Source organism: Dendrobates tinctorius, unplaced genomic scaffold (genome assembly GCF_039654945.1).
Source record: "Dendrobates tinctorius isolate UK_male_01 unplaced genomic scaffold, ASM3965494v1 ptg000022l, whole genome shotgun sequence".
NCBI lineage: Eukaryota > Metazoa > Chordata > Amphibia > Anura > Dendrobatidae > Dendrobates > Dendrobates tinctorius.
In genome coordinates, this window is record NW_027361690.1 from 18,106,554 (window position 1) to 18,133,562 (window position 27,009).

Consider the following 27,009-nt stretch of genomic DNA (forward strand, 5'->3'; position numbering starts at 1 on the left):
TGACAGATCAGCGATCTGTCACATGACAGGTATGTCCCCCCTGGGACAATGAAATAAAGTTAAAAAAAAAAAAAGGTGTAAAAATAATTTTTAAAAAATCGCTAAATAAATAAAAAAAAAAAATATTCCCTAATAAATTCATTTTTTGGAAATAAAAAAAAAAACAATAAAAGTACACATATTTGGTATCGCCGCGTCCGTAACGACCCGCCCTATAAAACTGTCCCACTAGTTAACCCCTTTAGCGAACCCCTTAAAAACTAAAAATAAAAAACTAAGCAAAAAATAATGATTTATTATCATACCGCCAAACAAAAAGTGCAATAACGCGCGATCAAAAAGATGCATATAAATATCCATGGTACCACTGAAAACATCATCTTGTCCTGCAAACAACGAGCCACCATACAGCATCATCAGCAAAAAAATAAAAAAGTTATAGCTCGCAGAATAAAGCGATGCAAAAATAATTATTTTTTACATAAAATTGTTTTCATTGCATAAAAGCGCCAAAACATAAAAAAAGACCTAAATGAGGTATCGCTGCAACCGTACTGTCCCGAAGAATAAAAGGGTTTATCAATTTTACTGCAAGCGGAGCGGTGTAAACGCACCCCCCAAAAGAAATTCATGAAACGCTGGTTTTTGTTCATTCTGCGTCCCAAAAATCAGAATAAAAAGCGATCAAAAGATGTCACATGCCCGAAAATGATACCAATAAAAACGTCAACTCGTCCCGCAAAAAATAAGACCTCATATGACTTGGTGGGTCAAAATATGGAAAAATTATAGCTCTCAATATGTGGTGATGCAAAAACTATTTTTACAATAAAAAGCGTTTTCTAGCGTGTGACAGCTGCCAAAAATAAAAACCCGCTATAAATAGTAAATCAAACCCCTCCGTTATCACCCCCTTAGCTAGTGAAAAATAATAAAATTAAAAGAAAATGTATTTATTTCCATTTTCCCATTAGGGTTTAGGGCAAGGGCTAGGGTTAAGGCTAGGGTTAGGGCTAGGGCTAGAGTTAGGGCTGAGATTAGGGTTAGGGGTGTGATGGGTTTAGGGTTGGAGTTAGAATTGGGGGGTTTCCACTGTTTGGGCACATCAGGTGCTCTCCAAACGCAACATGGCATCTGATCTCAATTCCAGACAATTCTGTGTTGAAAAAGTCAAACGGCTTTCCTTCCCTTCCAAGCTCTGCCATGCGCCCAAACAGTGTTTTACCCCCACATATAGGGTATCAGCGTACTCAGGACAAATTGCAAAACAACTTTTAGGGTCCAATTTCTCCTGTTACCCTTAGGAAAATAAAAAATTGGGGGCAAAAATATCATTTTTGTGGAAAAAAAAGATTTTTTTATTTTCACGCCCGGGCGTTATAAACTTCTGTGAAGCACTTGGGGGTTCAAAGTGCTCACCACACATCTAGATAAGTTCCGTGGGGGGTCTTGTTTCCAAAATGGGGTCACTTGTGGGGAGTTTCAATAGTTTAGGCACATCAGGGGCTCTCCAAACGCACATGACACACGCAGACCATTCCATCAAAGTCTGCATTCCCAAACGTCACTACTTCCCTTCCGAGACCCGACGTGTGCCTATATAGTAGTTTTCTCCCACATATGGGGTATCAGCGTACTCAGGACAAATTGGACAACAACTTTTAGGGTCAAATTTCTCTTGTTACCCTTGGGAAAATAAAAAATTGGGGACTAATTGATCATGTTTGTGGAAAAAATACAATTTTTTTATTTTCATGCCCGGGCATTATAAACTTCTGTGAAGCCCTTGGGGGTTCAAAGTGCTCACCACACATCTAGATAAGTTCCTTAGGGGGTATAGTTTCCAAAATGGGGTCATTTGTGGGGGGTTTCCACTGTTTAGGTACATTAGGGGCTCTCCAAAGGCAACATGACACCCGCAGACCATTCCATCAAAGTCTGCATTCCAAAACGTCACTACTTCCATTTCGAGCCCCAACGTGTGCCCATACAGTAGTTTTCTCCCACTTATGAGGTATCAGCGTACTCAGGACAAATTGGACAACAACTTTTAGGGTCAAATTTCTCTTGTTACCCTTGGGAAAATAAAAAAATTGGGGACTAATTGATCATGTTTGTGGAAAAAATACAATTTTTTTATTTTCATGCCCGGGCATTATAAACTTCTGTGAAGCCCTTGGGGGTTCAAAGTGCTCACCACACATCTAGATAAGTTCCTTAGGGGGTATAGTTTCCAAAATGGGGTCATTTGTGGGGGGTTTCCACTGTTTAGGTACATTAGGGGCTCTCCAAAGGCAACATGACACCCGCAGACCATTCCATCAAAGTCTGCATTCCAAAACGTCACTACTTCCATTCCGAGCCCCGACGTGTGCCCATACAGTAGTTTTCTCCCACTTATGAGGTATCAGCGTACTCAGCATAAATTGGACAACAACTTTTAGGGTCAAATTTCTCTTGTTACCCTTGGGAAAATAAAAAAAATGGGGACTAAAAGATCACGTTTGTGGAAAAAATACGATTTTTTTATTTTCACGCCCGGGCGTTATAAACTTCTGTGAAGCACTGGAGGGGTCAAAGTGCTCACCACACATCTAGATAAGTTCCTTGGGGGGTATAGTTTCCAAAATGGTGTCATTTGTGGGGGGTTTCCACTTTTTGGTGAATCAGGGGCTCTCCAAACGCGACATGGTGTCCAATCTCAATTCCAGCCAAAAACATCAAATGGCGCTGCTTCCCTTCTGAGCTCTGCCATGCGCCCAAATAGTGGTCTACCCCCACATATGGGGTATCAGCGTACTCAGGACAAATTGAACAATAACTTTTAGGGTCCTGTTACCCTTGGAAAAATAAGATTTGAGGGTGAAAAGATCATTTTTGTGGAAAAAATATGATTTTTTAATTGTACGGCTGTATGTTATAATCTTCTGTGAAGCCCTTGGGGGTTCAAAGTTCTCACCACTAGTGTTGAACATTCCGATACCGCAAGTATCGGGTATCGGCCGATACTTGCTGTATCAGAATTCCGATACCGACTTCGGATATTTTTTCAATATCGGGCATCGGCATCGGAATCGGAAGTTCAAAGTTGATTGACAGCCGAAATGACGTCATCATGATGCGCGGTGTGTGCGCATCATGATGCGCCGTCATTTCGGGCCTTCCGGGGGTCTCTGACGGCCTGCCGGGGGGCTTTATGGACTGCCCGGGGTCTGTACCGGCCTGCCGGGGGGCTGTGCCGGCCTGCCGGTGGTCTGTGCACCCTGTGGGGGTCTGTACCGGCCTGCCGGGGGGCTGTGCCGGCCTGCTGGTGGTCTGTGCTGATGTCCGGGGGTCTGTGCAAGCATCGTCCGATGGGACTACAAGTCCCATCTGGCGATGCCTGCTACCATGACAGTGATTGACACATTAGCCAATGATGGGACAGTAGTAGTCCCATCATCCGGCTAATGTGTTAAATGTTTAAAAAAAAATATATATATATACTACATACATACTACATGCATGCTACATACATACTACATGCTACATACATACCACATATACACTACATGCATGCTACATACATACTACATGCTACATACATACTACATATATACTACATGCATGCTACATACATACTACATGCTACATACATACTACATATATACTACATGCATGCTACATACATACTGCATGCTACATACATACTACATACATACTACATGCATGCTACATACATACTACATACATACTACATGCTACATACATACCACATATATACTACATACATACTACATGCATGCTACATACATACTACATGCTACATACATACCACATATATACTACATACATACTACATGCATGCTACATGCTACATACATACCACATACATACTACATACATACTACATACATACTACATGCATGCTACATACATACTACATGCTACATACATACCACATATATACTACATGCATGCTACATACATACTACATGCTACATACATACCACATACATACTACATACATACTACATGCATGCTACATACATACTACATGCTACATATATACTACATGCATGCTACATGCATGCTACATACATACTACATGCTACATACATACCACATATATACTACATGCATGCTACATACATGCTACATGCTACATACATACCACATATATACTACATGCATGCTACATACATACTACATGCATGCTACATACATACTACATACATACTACATGCATGCTACATACATACTACATGCATGCTACATACTACATGCTACATACATACTACATACATACTACATATATACTACATGCATGCTACATCCATACTACATGCTACATACATACTACATACATACTACATGCATGCTACATACATACTACATGCTACATACACTCACTGGCCACTTTATTAGGTACACCATGCTAGTAAAGGGTTGGACCCCCTTTTGCCTTCAGAACTGCCTCAATTCTTCGTGGCAGAGATTCAACAAGGTGCTGGAAGCATTCCTCAGAGATTTTGGACCATATTGACATGATGGCATCACACAGTTGGCGCAGATTTGTCGGCTGCACATCCCTGATGCGAATCTCCCGTTCCACCACATCCCAAAGATGCTCTATTGGATTGAGATCTGGTGACTGAGGAGGCCATTTGAGTACAGTAAACTCATTGTCATGTTCAAGAAACCAATCTGAGATGATTCGAGCTTTATGACATGGCGCATTATCCTGCTGAAAGTAGCCATCAGATGTTGGGTACATTGTGGTCATAAAGGGATGGACATGGTCAGCAACAATACTCAGGTAGGCTGTGGCGTTGCAACGATGCTCAATTGGTACCAAGGGGCCCAAAGAGTGCCCAGAAAAAATTCCCCACACCATGACACCACCACCACCAGCCTGAACCGTTGATACAAGGCAGGATGGATCCATGCTTTCATGTTGTTTACGCCAAATTCTGACCCTACCATCCGAATGTCGCAGCAGAAATCGAGACTCATCAGACCAGGCAACGTTTTTCCAATCTTCTACTGTCCAATTTCGATGAGCTTGTGCAAATTGTAGCCTCAGTTTCCTGTTCTTAGCTGAGAGGAGTGGTACCCAGTGTGGTCTTCTGCTGCTGTAGCCCATCTGCCTCAAAGTTCGACGCACTGTGCGTTCAGAGATGCTCTTCTGCCTACCTTGGTTGTAACGGGTGGCAATTTGAGTCACTGTTGCCTTTCTATCAGCTCGAACCAGTCTGCCCATTCTCCTCTGACCTCTGGCATCCCATCTGGAAATTCCCACGCAGCAATGGCATAAAGTGAGACTAGGGACTTTTTTTTTTTAAGTGGCGGAGGAATACAGTGCGGAAGGATACCTACCTTCCGTCATTGGATTCCTGCAGCCCGTAGAGAGCGGCAGCATCAGCTGATGCTGCAGTTCTCTACCCAAGATCGTCGTGGGACACACTCGTGGACTGCTTCGGATCATGGGTGAGTATTTTTGTGGTTTGTTATGTTAATATTTATTCCGTAAAAGACAATGGCTTCGGGGAACAATGTGACAAGTATTGGTAAGTATGTTACTCTATGTTATATGTACTGTATGTCTATGTATGTATTGTATGAATGTATTGTATGTAGCATGCATGTAGTATGTATGTAGTATGTATGTAGCATGTAGTATGTATGTAGCATGCATGTAGTATGTATGTAGCATGCATGTAGTATGTATGTAGTATGTATGTAGTATGTATGTAGCATGTAGTATGTATGTAGCATGCATGTAGTATATATGTAGTATGTATGTAGTATGTATGTAGCATGTAGTATGTATGTAGCATGCATGTAGTATGTATGTAGCATGCATGTAGTATGTATGTAGCATGCATGTAGTATGTATGTAGTATGTATGTAGCATGCATGTAGTATGTATGTAGCATGCATGTAGTATGTAGCATGCATGTAGTATGCATGTAGTATGTATGTAGTATGTATGTTACATGTAGTATATATGTAGTATGCATGTTGCATGCATGTAGTATATATGTTGTATGTATGTTGCATGCATGTAGTATATATGTAGTATGTATGTTGCATGCATGTAGTATATATGTAGTATGTATGTTGCATGCATGTAGTATATATGTAGTATGTATGTTGCATGCATGTAGTATATATGTAGTATGAATGTAGCATGTATGTAGTATGTAGCATGTATGTAGCATGTATGTAGTATGCATGTTGCATGTAGTATATATGTAGTATGTATGTTACATGTAGTATATATGTAGTATGCATGTTGTATGTATGTAGCATGTATGTAGCATGTAATTATTTTATTTTATTTTTTTTTACATTCAACACATTAGCCGGATGATGGGACTACTACTGTCCCATCATTGGCTAATGTGTCAATCACTGTCATGGTAGCAGGCATCGCCCGATGGGACTTGTAGTCCCATCGGACGATGCCTGCACAGACCCCCGAAGCCTGCACAGACCACCGGCAGGCCGGCACAGCCCCCCGGCAGGCCGGCACAGCCCCCTGGAGCCTGTACAGACCACCGGCAGGCCGGCACAGCTCCCCGGCAGGCCGGCACAGCCCACCGGAGCCTGCACAGACCACCGGCAGGCCGTCACAGCCCCCCGGCAGGCCGGCACAGACCACCGGAGCCTGCACAGACCCCCTGGCAGGCCGGCACAGCCCCCCGAAAGGCCCGTACAGACCCCAGAGAGGTTGTACAAGGCAAAAATAGGGTTTTTCTTATTCCGATACCGGAAGTCCCATAGACTTGAATGGGACTTCCGGTATCGGAATCGGCGATACCGATACTTTTTTTAAGATCGGCCGATCCATTCCGATCCGATACTTTAAAGTATCGGACGGTATCGCTCAACTCTACTCACCACACATCTAGATAAGTTCCTTGGGGGGGTCTAGTTTCCAAAATGGTGTCATTTGTGGGGGGTTTCCACTGTTTTGGTACATTAGGGGTTTTCCAATCGCGACATGGTGTCCGATCTCAATTCCAGCCAAAAACGTGAAATGGCGCTGCTTCCCTTCCGAGCTCTGCCATGTGCCCAAATAGTGGTTTACCCCCACATATGGGGTATCAGCATACTCAGGACAAATTGCACAATAACTTTTAGGGTCCTGTTACCCTTGGTAAGATAAAAAATTGGGGGTGAAAAGATCATTTTTGTGGAAAAAATATGATTTTTTAACTGTACCGCTGTACATTATAAACTTCTGTGAAGCCCTTGTGGGTTCAAAGTTCTCACCACATATCTAGATAAGTTCCTTGGGGGGTCGGGTCTATTTTACAAAATGTGGTCACTTGTGGGGGGTTTCCACTGTTTAGGTACATCAGGGGCTCTCCAAACGTAACATGGCATCCAATCTGAATTCCAGCCAATTTTGCATTGAAAAAGTCAAGCGGCGCTCCTTCCCTTCTGAGCTCAGCCATGCGCCGAAACAGTGTTTCCCTCCCACATATCAGGTATCAGCATACTCAGGACAAATTGCACAATAAATTTTGCAGCCCAATTTCTCCTGTTACCCTTGGTAAAATAAAAAAATTGAACCTGAATTATTTTTTTTGTGAAAAAAAGTCAAATGTTCATTTTTTTTTTAAATATTCAAAAAATTCCTGTGACGCACCTAAAGGGTTAATAAACTTCTTGAATGTGGTTTTGAGCACCTTAAGGGGTTCCGTTTTTAGAATGGTGTCACTTTTGGGTATTTTCTATCATATAGACCCCTCAAAGTGGCTTCAAATGTGATGTGGTCCTTAAAAATAAATGGTGTTGCAAAAATGAGAAATCGCTGGTCAATTTTTAACCCTTATAACTTCGTAACAAAAATAAAATTTTGTTCCAAAATTGTGCTGATTTAAAGTAAAAGTGGGAAATGTTACTTATCAAGTTTTTTGTGTGCCGTATCTCTGTGATTTAAGGGCATAAAAATTCAAAGTTGGAAAATTGCGAAATTTTCAACATTTTCCCCAAATTTCCATTTTTTTCACAAATAAACGCTAGTTATTTGAATGAAATTTTACCACTAACATGAAGTACAATATGTCACGAGAAAACAATGTCAGAATCTCCATTATCCATGGAAGCGTTTCAGAGTTATTACCTCATAAAGGGACAGTGGTCAGAATTGTAAAAATTGGCCCAGTCATGAACGTGCAAACCACCCTTCGGAGTTAAGGGGTTAAAAAGCCGCTCTTGGCCACGTTCATATGCAGAATTTCTGCAGCTTTTTCTTCTGCAAATAAGAAGTTTACAGCATTTTACAGCACAAGCAAAGACTGAGATTTTCAGAAATCTCCTGCACACCCTTTTATTTTCTCCTGACTGAATTTCACAACTGCAGCGCTTTTTAAATCCGCAGTGTGTCACTTCTTTCAGCAATTTTTTTCACCCGTAGAAAGCAATGAAAAAGTTTTGCAAATGTCGCAACGTTGTTTTTCGCTGTGTTTTTGGTGAACAAAACTAACTTTATTAAACATGTACTGTAGACAAAATGAATACTGTACAAAAAAAACAGCAAAAGCTCTAAGGGTCTGTGTGTCCACGGTCAGTAAACTCTGGATGCAGCGTACATCCACAGCGTCCAACCCGCAGCGGCCAGATGTTACAGCATAGTGGATGTCGTGGATGGGATGAACACATGTGAAATCACCTGCGTAAGATGGCAGTACTTTAGACAGAGCACATGTCCGCTGTGTCCAAAGTGCTGCATTTCCGGATCGTCTACACATACCCTAAAAAATGGGTGTTTTGAAAGCAGTGTTTTTACTGCCAAGAGAGCAGGCTTTGGCAGCAAAAAAAAAATGCACCAAAAACGCTGATTCCTATGCCCAACCTGTACTATATATGTATGGTTTACTTATTATTTCACACGGGAATTCATTTATTTCTATATCATAAATCCCCTGATTCAGCAGACAATATCCCTGTCTTGTGTCATCCAGGCAGTAGTGACAGGAGGTCGCCCTGTCACATTACAAGCAGTGATTAGTGACTGTGGTCAGAGCTGATGACGATCCTACAGCAATCAGCACAGAACTCTGGGACCACAGTGAGTAAATCACTGCTCTCTGACATGTTATTGCTGCTCTTACCAGGTTCTGTGGCTTCACTTAGGCATATCCATTCTCAGGACAGTGCTAGGAGCAGCCTTGATCAGGACTCAGGAGGAGACAGAGCTTCAGGCATCTTACTGCACTGTCACTGTGCTGTAATCGGCCCCTCCCCCTCACTCTCAACTTTTAACCTGACTGCAGGGAGAAAGAGACAGGGGGGCTCAAGGGGCTTTGTGAGACAGACGCTCCGGACTACAGAGCAATGCACAGCTTTATTCACTGCTGTACACCCTCTGGGCACTTCATAAATGGACTGCAGATGCAGGGGGCTCCCTTTGTAGGTGGGGTCCCCAGGCATCTGCCTGGTCTGCCTGGTCCAAACGCCAGCCCTGCCTACTGTATCCCCACCCATTCCTTGTAGATTGTGAGCTCTCGCGGGCAGGGTCCTCTCTCATCCTGTACCAGTCGTGACTTGTATTGTTTAAGATTACTGTACTTGTATGTATTATGTAAACCCCTCCTCACATGTAAAGCACCATGGAATAAATGGCGCTATAATAATAAATAATAATAATAATAACCCCAAGATCACTGTGGCTGAGCCCATCAGATATAGTAGGGAGATGGGAGAAAGTTCCACAAAGGCAACTATTACTGCATCCCTCCACCAGTCAGGCCATTATGGCAGAGTGGCCCAACAGAAGCCTCTCCTCAGTGCCAGACAAATGAAAGCCCACATAGAGTTTGCTAAGAAACAAATGAAGGACTCCCAGACTATGAGAAATAAGATGCTCTGGTCTGATGAGACAAAGATAGAACTTTTTGGTGATAATTCTAAGCGGTATGTGTAGAGAAAACCAGGCACTGCCCATCCCCTGCCCAATACAATCCCAACAGTGAAACATGGTGGTGGCAGAATCATGCTATGGGGTTGTTATTCAGCTGCAGAGACAGGATGACTGGTTGCAATTGAAGGAAACTCTGGCCAAGTACAGAGATATCCTGGATGAAAACCTCTTCCAGAGTGTTCTGGGACCTCATACTTGGCCGAAGGTTCACCTTCCAACAAGACAATGACCCTAAGCATTGAAAACCCAAGTGACACAATTTTGGAAACTAGACCCCTCAGGGAACTTATCTAGATGTGTGGTGAGCACCTTGAACCCCCAGGTTCTTCACTAACTTCTTTGTGCCTGGTGACCTGGATTGTCGTGATGATGACATCGCGTCCCCATGGCAATGATCGGGACCTCGCAATGACATTGTGGGGTCTCCAAACCAAGGGTAGACCTCTGCCTGCTCTCTAAAAGCTGTGATCTCATCAATCACAGTATTTAGGGGGTTAAAGTGCTGGGATCGGTGCAGGTACCGCTGTGCACGGGCGATCGCTATGACGTATATGTACTGCATCGGTCGGGAAGTCCTTCCCGATCATGACGTACGTGTACTACAAATATCGGAAAGGGGTTAATACATAATTCATTGTTGGTGATAACAACGTCAAGATGCCTCATTTATAATGAAACTAGTTGCATGCATTTGTCAGGTGTGAATTTGGCTCATTCTTTCATACAAACACTCTTCAAATCCTGTAGCATCCGTGGACTCCTATGAACTCTGAAATTTAGTTCCTCCATAAATTTTGTATTGGATTCAAGTCAGGTAATTGGCTTGGCCATTGTGGCAGTTTATTTTCTTTCTGTGAAACCAATTAAGAATTTTCTTGGCTGTATATTTGGGATCATTGTCTCTCTTAAATGTCCACCATAGTTTCATCTTCATCATCCTGGTAGATGGCAGTAGATTTTTATCAAAAATGTCTCAGTGCATTTGTTCATTTATCCTTCCTTCAATTACATGAAGTTTTTCCAGTGCCATATGCTGAAAAATAGTGCGAGACTGTAATGTTAAAAAAGAAGAAAGTAGCTCAGCTCACCCTGCTGTCTGCACCTTGTGTAGAGTAGACGCCCGTAATCGTCCTAGTCAGGGATGTTCATAATCAATGAAGAAAAGCAACAAGAAAAGTTTCCAGCGTCAGGAGAAAAAAAAATGCTTCAAGACTATGTTCCAATCTCCAAGCTTCATTTTTGCTATGGTGTTTTTGGGATGACACACAGGTGGTCAAAATTGTTGGAACCCCTTGTTTAATGACAGAAAAACCCACAAGGGTGACATAAATAACTTGAATCTGACAAAAGTAATAAATTAAAAATCTATGAAAATGAACAAATGAAAGTCAGACATTGCTTTTCAACCATGCTTCCACAGAATTAAAAAAAAAAAGACTCATGAAATAGGCCTGGACAGAAATGATGGTACCCGTAGCTAAATATTTTGTTGCACAACCTTTTGAGGCAATCACTGCAATCAAACATTTCCTGTAACTGTCAATGAGACTTCTGCACCTCTCGACAGGAATTTTGGCCCACTCCTCAAGAGCAAACTGCTCCAGTTGCCTCGTGTTTGAAGGTTGCCTTTTCCAGATCTCTTTCCAAAGATACTCAATAGGATTTAGGTCAGAGCTCATAGAAGGTCACTTCAGAATAATCCAATGTTTTCCTCTTTGTCACGATACTAGTGGATACAACTGGACACCAGTGGCTAGGTCAAAGAGACTACAGACACAGTGGGTTGTGCAAGCAATATTGTATTAATGATCTGAATGCAATATACAGTGGGGAAAAAAAGTATTTAGTCAGTCAGCAATAGTGCAAGTTCCACCACTTAAAAAGATGAGAGGCGTCTGTAATTTACATCATAGGTAGACCTCAACTATGGGAGACAAACTGAGAAAAAAAAATCCAGAAAATCACATTGTCTGTTTTTTTTTCATTTTATTTGCATATTATGGTGGAAAATAAGTATTTGGTCAGAAACAAGCAATCAAGATTTCTGGCTCTCACAGACCTGTAACTTCTTCTTTAAGAGTCTCCTCTTTCCTCCACTCATTACCTGTAGTAATGGCACCTGTTTAAACTAGTTATCAGTATAAAAAGACACCTGTGCACACCCTCAAACAGTCTGACTCCAAACTCCACTATGGTGAAGACCAAAGAGCTGTCAAAGGACACCAGAAACAAAATTGTAGCCCTGCACCAGGCTGGGAAGACTGAATCTGCAATAGCCAACCAGCTTGGAGTGAAGAAATCAACTGTGGGAGCAATAATTAGAAAATGGAAGACATACAAGACCACTGATAATCTCCCTCAATCTGGTGCTCCACGCAAAATCCCACCCCGTGGGGTCAGAATGATCACAAGAACGGTGAGCAAAAATCCCAGAACCACGCGGGGGGACCTAGTGAATGAACTGCAGAGAGCTGGGACCAATGTAACAAGGCCTACCATAAGTAACACACTACGCCACCATGGACTCAGATCCTGCAGTGCCAGACGTGTCCCACTGCTTAAGCCTGTACATGTCCGGGCCCGTCTGAAGTATGCTAGAGAGCATTTGGATGATCCAGAGGAGTTTTGGGAGAATGTCCTATGGTCTGATGAAACCAAACTGGAACTGTTTGGTAGAAACACAACTTGTCGTGTTTGGAGGAAAAAGAATACTGAGTTGCATCCATCAAACACCATACCTACTGTAAAGCATGGTGGTGGAAACATCATGCTTTGGGGCTGTTTCTCTGCAAAGGGGCCAGGACGACTGATCCGGGTACATGAAAGAATGAATGGGGCCATGTATCGTGAGATTTTGAGTGCAAACCTCCTTCCATCAGCAAGGGCATTGAAGATGAAATGTGGCTGGGTCTTTCAACATGACAATGATCCAAAGCACACCGCCAGGGCAACGAAGGAGTGGCTTCGTAAGAAGCATTTCAAGGTCCTGGAGTGGCCTAGCCAGTCTCCAGATCTCAACCCTATAGAAAACCTTTGGAGGGAGTTGAAAGTCCGTGTTGCCAAGCAAAAAGCCAAAAACATCACTGCTCTAGAGGAGATCTGCATGGAGGAATGGGCCAACATACCAACAACAGTGTGTGGCAACCTTGTGAAGACTTACAGAAAACGTTTGACCTCTGTCATTGCCAACAAAGGATATATCACAAAGTATTGAGATGAAATTTTGTTTCTGACCAAATACTTATTTTCCACCATAATATGCAAATAAAATGAAAACAAAACAGACAATGTGATTTTCTGGATTTTTTTTTCTCAGTTTGTCTCCCATAGTTGAGGTCTACCTATGATGTAAATTACAGACGCCTCTCATCTTTTTAAGTGGTGGAACTTGCACTATTGCTGACTGACTAAATACTTTTTTTCCCCACTGTAGCATATAAGTCCAGATAAATGTTCAGTCAATATGATAAAAGGTAATAGCAGAGCTGATACTCTGCGACACAGCATGCAAAGTCACTGAGCAATGCGGGCACAAGACACAGACTCTTGCAGAGCGGAGGAACACACTAGCTGGCTGGAGTTCTTACTTCACCGCAGGTGTAGTCAGGCAGAGGTTCCTGAAGTCAAGTGTTCAGCAATCACTCGGTCAGCAGGCAGGGATCCAGACGTGCAGGTTGGCAGAGGACTCCGCCGTTAAGAGAGGACCAACAGGGATAGTAAGTCCAGGCTTGGGACTGCAGAGGCACAAAGTCCAATACATAATACACAAGCAATGAATCAGAGCAGGTGCTGGCTTTATATACAGCTTTGGCAGGAAGCAAGATGCTCGACGTGGAAACATCAAGATCCATGTTAACTAAGGGCAAGTCTAAGGGCAAGAGAAACAGATTCCAGGACTAGATACTGACATTACTCCCACCTCAAGAACGGCCTCCGGATGACCCTAAACCAGGCTTGCCAGGGTACCTTTGATGGAACTGCTCAATCAGTCGGGAGGCGTTAATATTATCCACGGGTTCCCAGGAATTCTCCTCTGAGGAATAGCCTTGCCATTTAATCAAATACTGCAGTCGATTTCTGTAGATTCTTGAATCCAGAATCCTCTCAACGATGAACTGCTCTTGACCATCCACAAGAACGGGATTGGGAGGAGGAGATGAACGTCCTGGAAAAGGATTTGGTACTACAGTCTTTAGTAGGGAAGTATGAAAGACAGGATGTATCTTCAGTGTTCTTGGGAGTTTTAAGCGACATGCAACAGCACCTACCAGACCACTGATCCTATAAGGACCAATGTACTTCTGTCCCAACTTAGGGGAAGGGATCTTCATCTTTAAATTCTTCGTAGATAACCAGACTAAATCTCCTACCTTAAATGTTGGTGTTGGTTTGCGAAATCTGTCAGCTGCATTCTTGTACCTCTCTTGTGCGGAACCCAAAGTCTCTTTCAGAAGTTCAAGGTTCTGTTGAAGTGAAGAGATCCTGTCGGCAACTGCTGGTAAAGATGTAGCTACCGGTAATCTGGGAAGAATGCTAGGGTGATATCCCAGGTTAGCGTAGAATGGTGACTGTTTGGTGGAGGCACTCTGGGAGTTGTTATAAGAGAATTCGGCCAAGGGGAGTAACCTTACCCAATCATCTTGCAAATGGCAAACATAGCAGCGAAGGTATTGCTCTAGTGTTTGGTTGGTACGTTCTGTCTGCCCGTTGGACTGTGGGTGGAAAGCAGAAGATAAGTTAACTTCTATGCCTAATGCTGAACAAAAGCTTCGCCAAAACTTTGAAGTAAATTGAGCTCCACGGTCAGAAACAACTTCATCCGGAACCCCGTGCAGGCGAAAGATGTTCTGGATAATTAGGTCAGCAGTGTCCTTCACAGAGGGTAAACCGGAACAAGGGATGAAATGGGCCGCCTTGGTCAGGCGATCGACCACCACCAAAATCGTACTCTTTCCCTCAGAAAGGGGCAGTTCTACAATAAAGTCCATAGAAATGGATCCCCACGGGCGAGACGGCACCGGCAAAGGCTGTAACAGACCAGTAGGGGAGGCACGTGGAACCTTGAATTTGGCACATACCTCACAAGATGAAACGTACTTCTGGACATCCTTCCGAAAACCTGGCCACCAGAAGCGAGATAAGAATTCTTGAGTCTTCTGAATTCCTCTGTGCCCTGCAACCTTGGAATCATGAACCAATCTCAACACTCTTAACCTCACGGCTTCAGGAATGTAGAGGCGCCGTTCCCGGGTCCAAACTCCATTCCTAAAAAGAAGGCTTACCTCATCAGATGGCTGAGACAGGAAAAGATCAGAGTTGTAAGCTTCTTTGATGACCTGCAGCAAATCTTGATTCTGAATGACTCCTACAAAATTGCAATCAGAAAGTATGGTCTTAGGTGGAGCATCTGGAACAGCGTCAGTGGAGAACATCCGGGATAGAGCATCTGCTTTTCCATTGCGAGAACCTGGTCTATAAGAGATTGTAAAATTGAATTGATTAAGGAAAAGACTCCAGCGGGCCTGCCGTGGGGTCAGGCATCTTGCTGACCTGATGAACTCAAGGTTGCGGTGATCCGTGAGGACCACGATCGGCTGTGAGGCTCCTTGCAGAAGATGTCTCCACTCCTTGAAGGTGGCGATGATAGCCAGTAATTCTTTATTTCCTACATCGTAGTTCTTTTCGGCAGGAGACAGTCGCTTGGAAAGAAAAGCACAAGGATGAAGTAAATTCTTCTCACCTGTTCTTTGGGACAGTATAGCCCCGGTGGCACAGTTTGAGGCATCCACTTCAATAATGAAGGCGAGTTCCGGGTCAGGGTGGATCAGTACTGGTGCTGACGTGAACTTGGTCTTGAGCCGAGAGAATGCTTCTTGGGCTTGAAGGGACCAAATAAATGCTGTCTTCTTTTGTGTCAACCGGGTGATGGGCGAGACGATGTCAGAGAGGTTCTTGATGAAACGTCTGTAGAAGTTAGCAAACCCGATGAAACGTTGGACCTCCTTGACGTTCTTGGGGATTGGCCACTCCTGAATCGCCTTGATCTTGCTGTTATCCATACTCAGACCCTGTGGAGAAATTACATAACCTAAGAATTGAATCTCCGACTTGTGAAATTCGCATTTCCCCAGCTTGATGTACAGCTGGTGTTCCCTCAACCGCTGTAAGACAGTCTTGACATGTTGCTGATGTTCCTCCATGGAGCTAGAAAAAATCAGAATGTCATCCAAATAGATTACGACAAAAATATCAAGAATGTCTCTGAAAATATCATTTACGAGATGTTGGAACGTTGCTGGGGCATTGCAAAGTCCAAATGGCATGACCAAATACTCAAAGTGTCCATATCGAGACCTAAATGCTGTTTTCCATTCGTCTCCAGGTCTTATACGGACTAGATTGTATGCCCCGCGTAGGTCCAATTTTGAAAAGACCTTGGCCTGACGAACTCTCTCGAGAAGCTCCGGAATTAATGGCAGGGGGTAGCGGTTCTTGATGGTTACCTTGTTAATTTCCCGGTAATCAACACAGGGTCTGAGGGATCCATCCTTCTTTTTAACGAAAAAGATGGGTGCACCGGCTGGAGAGGATGAGGGGCGTGTAAACCCCTTAGACAGGTTCTCGTCGATATATTCTTTGAGAGTCTTGAGCTCAGGACCGGACAATGGATAAATATTACCAAAAGGAATGGTAGCAGCAGGCAGAAGCTCGATTGGGCAGTCATAAGAGCGGTGTGGTGGTAATTTATCTGCATTCTTTTTATCGCACACGTCCGAAAATTCTTTATAAACTGCCGGTAACTCTAGGTCCGATGATGGGTTGGCCGGAGATGGATCAGTCGATTTCTCAGAAGTTACCTCTTTAGCTGGGAAGCGCAATCTCTTAGTCTCCCAGTCAATGATGGGATTTTGAGCCTGCAACCAGGGTAAACCCAAGATAATAGGGAAATGTGGAGAGGAAATCAGAAGGAAGGGCAATTTCTCCTGGTGATCATCTCCCATGAGGACCTTCAGTGGTTCAGTCTGCTGGTCTACGGGCCCCGAGGTCAAAGGGGACCCATCCACAGTCTCCATCAGAATTGAAGACACTCTTCTCTGTGATCGGATTCCATATGCCTTAGCAAAAGAAGTGTCCATGAAGTTACCGCTAGCCCCAGAGTCTATCATGGCGGAACTGTTCACCCAACGGGAGTCAATCCAGATCTTAATAGGAAGGTAACAATGTGAATCTTTTTTCTTATTGCAAGGGTATGAAACTGCAGAAGATAGAATAACAGCATTAATGGGTAGTATCGTTTCGGATGTAACAGAGTTCATATCTGAAAAGTCATAATCAGGAGTGGTTGCTGCAATTTCGGGTGGCCCTGATTCGGAAGTCATGGAGTATGATTCAGAGAAGTCGCGTTCTACCACGGCTGCGGTTGTTCTGCGAGAACGATTGGGGCAGTTGATAATAAAATGTCCTGACTTCCCACAGTAAAAACATAAATTCTCCTTGAAGCGAAATTCCTTCCGTTCGTCACTTACTCGACTTCGTAGGGAATTTACCTGCATCGGCTCAGGTGTGGACTCCTGAGGACTTGAGTCCGGAAACTCCTTAGGAAAGAAAGGAAGAAGCGATTTATTGCTGCGGTTCATCTCAGACCACCTTTCTAGTTTTCGTTCGGAGATGCGAGCGTCTAGGCGAATACAGTGATTGATGAAATCACCTAGAGCAGTGGGAGCCTCCGCACGTGCAAGCTCGTCCTTGATAGAACTGGACAACCCCTTCTTAAATATAGAGTACTTCGCTGCACTATTCCAGGTGGTGTCCTGAGCCCACCTTCTAAAATCCATAGCATACTCAGTCAATGGGCGTTTACCTTGACGCAAATTCAGCAGGGCCGTCTCAGCTGTAAGGCCACGGTTCGGATCGTCAAACATCTGCCCCATGGTGGCGATAAACATATTGAAGTCATTCAGACATGCATCCTGTGATTCTATCAGAGGGTTTGCCCAGGCAAGGGCCTTATTAGTCAGCAACATGATGATAGTCAATACTTTGGATCGGTCTGTAGGAAACTGTGTGACATGTGCAGCAAAGTATAAACGACACTGGTTCAGAAACCCACGGTACTTGTCTCGGTCGCCACCAAACCTAAATGGTGGTAGTTTGGGGATGGTAGGAACAGAAGCCTGAGATTGTGCCTCCAGAGCCGCAACTCGGCCACGCAATTCCTGAAGGGTCTGACTGAGCACTTGTATATCATATTTAGTCTGCCCCTCTAGGCCTTCTATTCTGCTCTTCCATGTCTGCACTTCAGCGTGTACAGTGGCAGTGATATTATTTAGCTTCTTAACACGCACTTCTAAAGTCTCTGACCCAGCGGCATCCATTTTTAAGGCTTGTGTATCCTGTCACGATACTAGTGGATACAACTGGACACCAGTGGCTAGGTCAAAGAGACTACAGACACAGTGGGTTGTGCAAGCAATATTGTATTAATGATCTGAATGCAATATAGCATATAAGTCCAGATAAATGTTCAGTCAATATGATAAAAGGTAATAGCAGAGCTGATACTCTGCGACACAGCATGCAAAGTCACTGAGCAATGCGGGCACAAGACACAGACTCTTGCAGAGCGGAGGAACACACTAGCTGGCTGGAGTTCTTACTTCACCGCAGGTGTAGTCAGGCAGAGGTTCCTGAAGTCAAGTGTTCAGCAATCACTCGGTCAGCAGGCAGGGATCCAGACATGCAGGTTGGCAGAGGACTCCGCCGTTAAGAGAGGACCAACAGGGATAGTAAGTCCAGGCTTGGGACTGCAGAGGCACAAAGTCCAATACATAATACACAAGCAATGAATCAGAGCAGGTGCTGGCTTTAAATACAGCTTTGTCAGGAAGCAAGATGGCCGACGTGGAAACATCAAGATCCATGTTAACTAAGGGCAAGTCTAAGGGCAAGAGAAACAGATTCCAGGACTAGATACTGACACTCTTAGCCACTCTTGGGTGTTTTTAGCTGTGTGTTTTGGGTCATTATCCTGTTGCAAGACCCATGACCTGTGACAGAGACCAAGCTTTCTTACAATGGGCAGCACATTTCTCTCTAGAATCCCTTGTTAGTCTTGAGATTTCATTGTACCCTGCACAGATTCTAGACACCCTGTGCCAGATGCAGCAAAGCAGCAGAACATAGCAGAGCCTCCTGCATGTTTCATAGTAGGGACAGTGTTCTTTTCTTGATATGCTTCAATTTTCCATCTGTGAACATAGAGCTGATGTGCCTTGCCAAAAAGTTCCATTTTTGCCTCATCTGTCCATAGGACATTCTCCCAGAATCTTGGTGGCTTGTGAACATGTAGTTTGGCAAATTCCAGTCTGGCTTTTTCATGATTTTTTTTCAACAATGGTGTCCTCCTTGGTCGTCTCCCATGAAGTCCACTTTGGCTGATGTTCCTTGAGCTTGAAGTTCACTTTTAATCTGTTTAGAAGTTTTTCTGGGCTCTTTTTTTACCATTCATATTATCCGCATCTTTGATTTGTCATCAAATTTCCTCCTGCGGCTGCGTCCAGGTAAATTTCTGAATAATATGTGCAACTGTAGTCACCGGAACATCAAGCTGCTTGGAAATGGTCTTATAACTTTTACTTTTAACATGTTTGTCTATAATTTTCTTTCTGATCTCCTGAGACAACTCTTTCCCTCGCTTCCTCTGGTCCATGTTGAGTGTGATACTCACTGTGCTCTTTGGTGACATGGTGTGTATCTGTAGCCCTCTATACAGGCCCACTCACTGATCCCAAGATTGTAGACACCTTTGATGCTAATTAGTGGACACACCTTGTTTTACCATGTCCCTTTTGTCACATTATTTTCAGGGGTACCATCATTTCTGTCCAGGCCTATTTCATGAGTTTTATTTTTTTTTTTAAATTCTGTGGAAGCATGGTTGAAAAGCAATGTCTTTCATTTGTTCATTTTCAGAGATTTATTTATTTTTACTTTTGTCTGATTCAAGTTATTTCTGTCACCATGGTGGGTTTTTCTGTCATTAAACAAGGGGTTCCAACAATTTTGACCACGTGCGTATGCATTGCCTTTTAGCCTCCAAACATGGAGTGCATTATGGCATCTATAGAGTTCAATTTTGGTCTCATCTGACCTGATGGTATTCTCCCAGTATTTCACAGGCTTGTCTAAATGTTGTTGAGCAAACTTTGAACGCACTTGAACATGTTTTTTGTTCAGAAATGGAGTCTTGCATGGTGAGCATGCATACAGGCAGTTGAGGTTAAGTACATTTACTTATTGTTTTCTTTGAAACAATTGTACCTACTGATTCCGGGACTTTCTGTAGCTTTCCACAGGTGGTCCTTGTCTCTTGGGCAATTCTTTTCACTTTTCGGGTTGAAATTTTGCGGGAAGAACCTCGTCATGGCATGTGTATGGTGAAATTATGTATTTTCCACTTTCAGATTATGGCCCCAACAGCGATTACTTGAAAGTTCAGTAGTTTTGAAATAATTCTGCAACCAATGCTATCAGTATATTTTGCCACAATCAGGTTGCAAAGCTATTAAGGAAGCTCACTGGTTTTGTGTGTTCCTGGACCGGAAGTGCATGCGTTTCACAGATAGGCATTAATTTGCGTTCTATCATGTGAGAATGGAGTCTGCTTAAGGAAACCTATAGGAATGTGTACGGCAGTCAAGCAGGCAGTTTAGAAATGGGGGAATCCGAGGGAGGAGGTCATAAAGCAGGGGAACTTGCAGTTGAATTCAATACAAACAACTCTGTAAAAAGGATATAAAGAATAAGTATATGCTAACATTTCATACACACAGAGAATTGTTCACATAAGAGATTTTCATTATCCAATAGGATAAAGTGATCACTAGACTAGACTGTCCCAATGGGAAATAATTGGGGATATGAAAAAATGTTGGAGAGAAAGGTATCTTTTTAATACCTGTTATAGAAAGGATAATAAATCATATTCCCTGTTTAGGCCTTTGGGCGACAGTGTCTGCAGTTCATGTATCCAATACGCCTCTCTACGCTTTAAGGTGCATATGCGATCGCCACCTCGCTTAGGAGGGGGCACTTGTTCAATAACTTGAAATTTTAACTGCAACCTCCTGCTCAGTGGCCTCCCCTCGAACACTCTCGCACCCCTCCAATCTATTCTAAACTCCGCTGCCCGACTAATACACCTGTCCCCCCGCTATTCCCCAGCTTCTCCCCTCTGTCAATCCCTTCACTGACTCCCCATTGCCCAGAGACTCCAGAACAAAACCCTAACCATGACATACAAAGCCATCCACAACCTGTCTCCTCCATACATCTGTGACCTCGTCTCCTGGTACTTTCCTGCATGCAACCTCCGATCCTCACAAAATCTCCTTCTCTACTCCCCTCTTATCTCCTCTTCCCACAATCGCATACAAGATTTCTCTCGCGCATCACCCCTACTCTGGAACTCTCTACCACAACATATCAGACTCTCACCTACCATCGAAACCTTCAAAAAGAGCCTGAAGACCCACCTCTTCCGACAAGCCTATAACCTGCAGTAACCACCGAACGACCAAACTGCTGCATGACCAGCTCTACCCTCGCCTACTGTATTTTCACCCATCCCTTGTAGATTGTGAGCCTTCGCGGGCAGGGTCCTCTCTCCTCCTGTACCAGTTATGACTTGTATTGTTCTTGTTTTTATGTATACCCCTCCCTACATGTAAAGCGCCATGGAATAAATGGCGCTATAACAATAAATAATAATAATAATAATAATAGTTATGTTGTGACCTGCAGAGAAGAAGTGATGAGATAAAGGTAAGAGGACATTCTTACACCTGATGGTAGAATTTTTGTTTAGAGACCCTATCCTTGATGGGTTGGGTGGTCTATCCAATGTACAACAAGCCACACGGGCATGTAATGAGACAGATTGCAAATGATGTATCACAAGTAAAGAAATCTTTAATGAAATACTTCTTGTCTGAGTGGGGATAATGGATCACGCTACCTTTGAGGACGTTCTTTCTTTGGTGACATTGTAGACAAGGAAAGGTACTTTTTTGGGGGTCTGAAGAAAATGTTGCTTATGAGAATGCCGTGACATGCCGATTGTCACGATCCATTTTTTGGATCTGTGTCAGATTCTGGATTCTCTTATATAAACTATTTTCCTTTCAGGCCATCGGGGGTTAATATTAATAATAATAGTAATAATAATAATAATACATTTTATTTTTATAGCGCCGACATATTCCGCAGCACTTTACATTTCAGAGGGGATTTGTACAGACAATAGACATTACAGCATAACAATAATCACATACAGTAGATTATAACAAATACCAAGAGGAAAGAGGGCCGTGCTCGCAAGCTTACAGTCTATGAGACTTAATTTTTGCCCCCAGTGGCCACAGGCGTTACTACAAGTTTAGTTAGTCTGCTGGTGGGTTCTTCCCCCCCGGTGGCCGCTGGTGTTACTACATGTTTAGTGAGTCTGTTATTGCTGGTGGTGACCTCTCCCTCCTTCCTATATAAGGTCACCTGGTACACCAGCTGACTGTTGGTAATACAGGTCCTTTGGAAACCAAGCATTCTAAAGAGAGGAGTTATCTGGAGCAGTGGTGTTAGCAGCTTATCTGGTGCAATGGCCATACAGCTGAAAGCGGTGTTCGGGTGCCTTACTCTGCTGTCTGGTGCATGACAGCAGAGGAAGCTAAGTGCTGTTTGTTTTTCCCTGTTATTTTTCTTTGTTGTTTTGTTAGTACAGCGGTGGGACCAGTGTCCGAATTTGTCAGTTCCCTAGTAAAGAATAGGTGTAGGGCAAGTGAGGGACCAAGGTATCCTGGTCGGCAACAGGTTGAAAGAACATGCATAGGGAATGTCAGGAGAGTTCAGGGCACTTCATTAGGAGAGTGCAGGAGGTGTCCATTTCCCCAGTCCCTATTGCAGGGCCCACCATTGTAATTGTGTCCCTTTGTTTGTATTTGTTGGTTTTGTTACCGACCGATCGTCGGGTCGCACCACGCAGGCCAGTCACTTCGTGGCATTATCATCAACCACACATTTTTTTCTGGAGAGCAATGGCTCAAATGCAGGCCTTTGCTCAACTGCTACAGACCCTCATCACCGATGAGCTTAAGGTGCTGTGGGGTGAGGTGGTGCAGCAACTGCAGCAGTTGGTGGAGTTCTGGGCCTCGGCTCAGGTGCAGGCTCAACCAAACCCAAGATATCTCTCCCGGACAGGTTTTCTGGGGGGAGAGATACATTTCTGGTTTTCCAGGAGGCCTGTAAATTGTATTTCAGGCTCTGCCCCCGTTCATCAGGGAGTGAGGAGCAGCGGGTGGGGATTATTGTCTCCCTTCTCAAGTGTGATCCCCAATCCTGGGCCTTCTCCCTGCTGACCGATTTGCCATCTCTACGGTTGGTGGATGGGTTTTTTGCAGCTCTGACGCTGGTGTATGGAGATCCTGATGGCGTCTTCCTGGCGGAAATCCGACTCCGTAAGATCAAGCGGGGGGCCGGCCTGCTGAGGAGTACTGCTCAGAGTTTAGGAGGTGGGCCACTGACCCACAGTGGAATGACCCTGCCTTTATGCCTGTCATGATCTCAGTGCGGGTTTGACTCGCACATGTGGGGTTAATGTCTGGAACCAGTGCTGATGACTGGCATTTCTGGGGTTAAAGGTTGTGATCCCAGTGCAGGCTTACCTGCACACCTGGGGCTTATGATTGTGGCCTCTCCCTGATTCTGGGAAAGCTTCTTATAGCCTCATGACGCTCCCATCCTCGTCAGTTATACTTTCGCCCTTGGCATTGTGTGGTGACCCCTGAGTGTGTTGGTGCTGTGTTCTTGTTTATTTGATACTCTGTGTACAACTCGGTCTGTTCTCTGTATACTGCTTGCTGGATTCTGCTTGGTACCTTATATGTCTGTTTGGCTTTGACCACTGCCTGTCCCCGACTATCCGTTCTGTCTCATCCCTGGTACTTTATTGTTATCTCTGTGTATGACCTGCTTTGTCTGACTTTGAGTATTCCTGTATAGTATTTTGCCTATCAGGACGCTAAGCCCCACCCTCTTGCGGTCACATGACCGTAGGTTCTTCACTGCTCACTCACTTTAGCTTCTCCAGGTCCTGTTTGCTTGAACTATCCGGCCGTGTCTGACCCCAGGCCCCTCTGCAGTGTGGGTGAGTCATTGCTCTGCGGTGGCTGCACGCCGGCGCTGACAGGACCGTGACATTATAACTGACCGTTAAGTTTTTTTGTTTTTTTTTTTCTCTGCTGAGAAATATGGATCCCATACAATCTCTAGCTGAGCAAATGAAAAATCTGAGTCAGATGTTTCAGGGTTTGTCTCTGGAGCAGCAAGCTCTGGCTCGTTCTCAGCAGCAGGTTTCTGAGACAGTGCGGGGGGCTTTAGCTGCTGGGTCTCTGGGGGCTGGGGCGAGTGTTGTTGTTTTGGTGTCCTCAGAACCACCTGTTAAACTGCCTGATTTCTTTTCTGGGAACAAAAAGGAGTTCAGGGTCTTCATGGAGGGGTGCAAACTCTTCTTTAGTTTGAGGCCATGTTCCTCTGGGGACGAAAGTCATAAGGTTGGGGTCATTATGTCTTTATTAAGAGGGTCTCCACAAGCTTGGGCTTTCTCCCTTCCTCCCACTGCCCCTGAGAGAGTGTCTGTGAATGCGTTTTTTGAGGCCCTCGGGCACATATATGATGAGCTAGACCGAGTGCGATTGGCAGAGGACATGGTGATGAGTGTCTGTCAGGGGAAACACTCGGCTGAGTGGTTTTGTACGGAATTCCGCCGCTGGGTCGCAGAGGTCTCTTGGGACGATGATGCACTCCGAGGACTCTTTCGCAGAGGCTTGTCCGAGCGGTTACAGGATGCCTTGGTATTACATCCCCCAACCTAACTCTCTCGAGGACGCCATGACCCAGGCCGTCCGGATGGACCGCAGGCTGCGGGCCAGGGGGGTGATGCAGGCGGAGACTCCATTGTTCCCTAGTGGAAAAGAGACTGTTTCTGTGCCCATGGACATAGGGGCTCTCTCCCTGAAGAAAAAGGAGAGACAACGCCGGAGAGAAAAGCATTTATGCTTCTACTGTGGTAAAACGGGACATTGGAAAAGGGAGTGTCCTGATTGTCCATCCTCAACCCGGTCAACGGGAAACGGCTAGGTCTGGGTAGTCCGCGGGGAGACTTCTCAGACCCTCAGGTACCCTTTTCCTCGTTTTATAAGGTGTTGCTTCATGTGGAACTGTTAGTGGACGGTTGTTGTTTTCCCTCTACAACTTTCGTGGACTGTGGATCATCCATCAATCTTATTGACTCCCAATTGGCCACATGCTGTAAGATAGGGACAGTTAGACTTAAGGTTCCAATCAAAGTGGTGGCCATTGACTCCTCACCCCTCACTAAAGAGGGAATTCTCTTTATGGCTGACTTGTTTTCGCTCAGAGTGGGCGCTAACCATGTGGAAAACTTAAGTTGTTTGGTTCTGGACAATCTACCAGCAGGATTAGTGTTGGGCATGCCCTGGTTACAACGCCATAACCCAGTCATTAACTGGAAAACGGGGGAGATTGTTCAGTGGGGGTTTAATGATTCGATGTTATGTGATAAGTCTGCACTATTGGTTGAACCTGTTAAATCTGTATCTGTGTCATCTGTCGAGCTGGAAGGTATTCCAGAGTACCTGAAAGAATTCGAAGATGTCTTCTCTGAAAGCGAGGCCGAGACGTTGCCGCCACATAGACCCTTTGACTGTGCTATCGAGTTAGTCCCGGGGGCTAAATTGCCTAAAGCCCGTCTGTTTAATTTATCTGGCCCTGAGCGCTTGGCCATGAAAGATTACATTGCTGAGAGTCTTCGCAAAGGACACATACGTCTCTCAATCTCACCTGTGGCGGCAGGGGTTTTTTCGTAAAGAAAAAAGATGGCGGTTTACGTCCCTGCCTCGATTTTCGTGAGCTCAACAAGATTACTGTACGAAATACATACCCCCTTCCGTTGATTCCCAATTTGTGTAACCAACTTTCAGGGGCAAAATGGTTCTCCAAACTGGATCTTCGTGGGGGGGGCATATAATTTGATAAGGGTCAGGGAGGGTGATGAATGGAAAGTCGCGTTCCTCATGACCGAGGGACTGTTTGAAAATTTAGTCATGCCGTTTGGTCTTACCAATGCCCCAGCCATATTTCAGAATTTCATCAACGTAGTATTCTAGGATCTCATTGGTCGTTTTGTTGTCATTTACTTAGACGATATTCTGATATACTCTCCCGACAGTCAATCTCATCTGAATCATGTACGAACCATTCTCCAAAGACTGAGGGAAAATCATCTGTATGCCAAATTGGAGAAATGTGTGTTTTTTGTTCAAGAATTGTCTTTTTTTGGGTTTAATTGTGTCCTGTGAGGGTTTTCGCATGGACTCCAAGAAGGTGTAGGCCATTGCGGATTGGGTGCAACCCCGAGACCTTAAGGGTCTTCAGCGTTTCTTGGGGTTCGCCAATTATTACCGCAAATTTATTCGGGGGTTTTCACAGGTGGTCAAACCACTCACAGATCTGACTTTAGCTTCTCCAGGTCCTGCTTGCTTGACCTATCCGGCCGTGTCTGACCCCGGGCACCTCTGCAGTGTGGGTGAGTCCTTGCTCCGCGGTGGCTGCACGCCGGCGCTGACAGGACCGTGACACTTAGGAGACATTTTGTGCAGGATCTGTCCCCAAAGTTGCAGGATACTCTGGTGCAGTGTGCCGCCCCCAGGTCATTGGAGGCCGCCATGTCCCTTGCCATCCGGGTGGATAGACGCCTCAGGGAGAGGCATACACCAAATGTGTCTCCTGTAGTCCTTGCTGAAGGACACATCGGTGCAGACGGACAAACCCATGCAGGTGGGAGTAGTTGGTCCCCAAAAAGGGTTGCCTGCAGTTCGCTGTGGTGTGGGGGCATGTTTTTACTGTGGGCAGATTGGTCATTTCATCAGAGTCTGCCCAGCGCGTGCCACATCTTCTGTACCAGCTAAGAAGCCGCGTCCCCCCGGTTGTATGGAGGGAGGCGACCAGGGAGCATATATTTC